The following is a 3,221-nucleotide window of genomic DNA, read 5'->3' as shown; positions in this document are numbered from 1 at the left end:
TTTTTCATGCAGTAGAAACAAAAAACAACCGGTTGTTTCAACTTTTTAACCGATTTTTTTTTGGTGAAAGTTGAAAAAGGTTTTGTACATCCACTTTGTTTGCTTTAGGGGTTAAAACCCAAGTCAGATTTTTCAAAAACACATGTTTGGGATGCCAACACATCTTCAAAGTTTGATTTTCCTTTTGAAATGATATCAATTGTTTTCACAAGATACATTTGCAAGAAACTTGAGTCACATTTGCAAGAGGGATTTTCACAAATCAGTTCAAAAAATTTTAAATCAGCTTTTGATTAATTCAAATCATTTTCCAGAACTGTGATTCTCATTTTCAACTTGTTGTTTTCACATTTCAATCGGTTATTTGAAAAAGTTAACCTCTTAGCTTCTTCATGGATTTCTTGGAAAGCATCAAGTAATTGAAAATAATTTGTACATTTACTAGAAGAGGCTATACTTACATGACTTGATTCTGATCCTCCCTTGGTCATTAAGCAGACGTCCAACTTATTTTCAGAAGAGATTGAATCAGCAGAAGATTCTTCTTTATCCATTAGTCACTCCTTCGTTTCTTGTGCCATTTCTCAAATGTATCCCACATTTCCTTAGCTGAAGTGCATTATGAAATCTTGAGCAACTCATTAGAATCTAAAGCAGAAACAATAATATGTTGTGCCATACAATCAATATGTTCTTTAGATGATGCAAAATCATTTTCAGGCATATGCATATACGTTTTATTTGAAATAACATTCCAAATGTTCTTATCTAAGGATTGAATAAAGAACTTCATTCTTATACACCAAATTGAATAATTTTGACCACAAAACAGAGGTGGTTTATTCAAAGAAGCACCTTCCCCAAAAAGCCTTTTATCAGCCATCAAAAAGATTTTTAGAAAACAGAAAAAAAAACTTGAGTAACTTTTAAGAACCTAGCTCTGATACAATTGTTAGAATTGATGGCTTAAACAAGAGGGGGGGGGGAGTGAATTGTTTCTAAAAGATTTTCGCAATTACTTTACTTTAGAATGAATCTTTAACAAACAACTCAGATAAGAATATCATAAAGTTATCAAACAATCTAACAGAAACATATATCAGAATTTCAATCGGTTAAAACACGATTTAATTGGTTGTTTATGGTAGCGAAAATATCAAATAGTTAGAGAGTTGAGAGAGAGAGAGATTTACACACAAGGTTTATACTGGTTTACTCAATCCATGAGCTACATCCAGTCCTCAGTCAAATCACTGAATATTCCACTATGTAACCAAACACAGATTACAAAAACCCACAAAGAGGTGATCTTGAAACCACAAGACCTACTCACACTCTTTGCACACAACACACACCTTAAGCCAAAGTCACACTGACTTTACAGGATTTTACAAACATGTTTGCAAAATGTAATATGAACAATTACAAGAATCTAAGAAAGGGTAGAAAACACCTGTAATTATAGTAAACCAAAAGCCCTATGATCAGTTGTTGCATCACTGGTGGACAGAAGAAACGATGACAATGGTGGATAGTGAAGGGCGCGAGAGTGAGGGTTAGGTTTAAGGGACGCAAGAGTGAGGATTAGGTTTATGACGTGCGAGAGTGAGAAGACAGTGAATGGAAGAGTGAGTGAAGGGCGAGGGCGCAAAAGTGTTTCGCGAAGAGAGTGAAAGGAAGGGAAAAGTGTTTCGTGAAGAGGGTTTTGTGAAGAGAGGGTTTGTGAAGAGTTTGTAGAGAGAGAGGGAAGAGTAACATTTCATTTCAAAATCTAATGGAAGGGTTTGTGGGAATAACAAGGAATGGTGTATGGAGGGATGGAAAACACATGATTTTTATTTTGAAAGAGAATTACGGCAATTCAAAATGACACTTTGTGAAGGATAATTGTGGCGTTTATTAAGATGTCGTATTATACGGTTACTGTACCGACCCGTCCCCGGGCGTTGACCAAAGTCAAAGTAAAAGTCAAACGTATGGTGGGACCTACCAAGGGGCCCCAAGGGAGGAAGTCAATAGGTTGACCACTTTGGGCGTCGCCAGGTGTGGGCGTCGCCATGTTGAGGCAACGCCAGGTTGAGGCGTCGTTAATGTCACCCCTCAATACCCACGGGTAGGGAAGACCGTGGAGGGGGCGGCACAGTAAGAGGTCACGGTACGGGTGAGGAGGCTTCAAGGCCATAGTCCCAGTACCAGTAGGGGGTAACCTGACTCGTGAAGTATCCATGTCACCTCTGGAGAATCCCTGGGACAGATACGACCCGGGAGAGGGCCACGCCCAGGGGTGAACCATGTGCATGGTACGAGAGGAAGGCAGATACACTTCCAGGGCGAGTGACTGGAACCTGGGGCGCATGAGTTGGCACCCAGGTAGTCACCCCTTGCGCCAGATGCACTTCGAGAAAGGAAGACTTACCCGCTGGAATTTCCCTAAGTTGGGTTATATCGTTGTAAGGCCTTCCACATGGAATTGCAGTTAAGTCAGAAGGCCACGTGGCAGTAAGCACTAAAACCCAAGGTATATAAGCTTTTCTGAAAACTTAGTAAGGTATGTTTTTACAGAGTTTACTCACTTTCTAGTCATTTGCTCACTTACACATTGTATGCACGGGTGGTTGGAGAGAGAGAGAGAGTTAGTTACGTTTCAGTTACACACCTTCAGAGCATTCAGTTACGGTGCTCCGAGACGAAGGTGTTTGGTGTTTCTTGCTTGCTGACTTGATCGTCGGAGTGCAAACGGCCGCGAGGGCGCCCTTTGCTCACTCCTTTTCAGGTACTCACGGCGGAGTTGGGTGAAGATTTGAGTTGGAGACGAAGGAGTCCTGGTTCGCGAGTCAAGTTCAATGCACGAAGATCTTTTCGGTCAACTAGCAGGAACAGTTACTTGTGACGGTTATTAATAACCACCATATTAAAACCGTCACTTTATTTTGAAAGAGAATTATGGCATTTCAAAATAACAATTTGTGAAGGATAATTGTGACGGTTATTAAGATGTCGTATAATACAGTTACTTGTGGCGGTTATTAATATCCACCATATTAAAACCGTCACTTTATACATGATTTTTGGTAGTGATAATATAAATTAATAATAAATACAAATACAAATATAAATCTATCTACCATCTAATAATTTAATAATTTTATGCTAACCTAAAAACAAAAATAATATAAATTTTAAAAAATACAAATTATAATAAATTAAAATAAACAAATTAA

This window comes from Phaseolus vulgaris, chromosome 1, assembly GCF_000499845.2.
Source record: "Phaseolus vulgaris cultivar G19833 chromosome 1, P. vulgaris v2.0, whole genome shotgun sequence".
Lineage (NCBI taxonomy): Eukaryota > Viridiplantae > Streptophyta > Magnoliopsida > Fabales > Fabaceae > Phaseolus > Phaseolus vulgaris.
Note: the sequence above shows the minus strand (reverse complement) of the source record.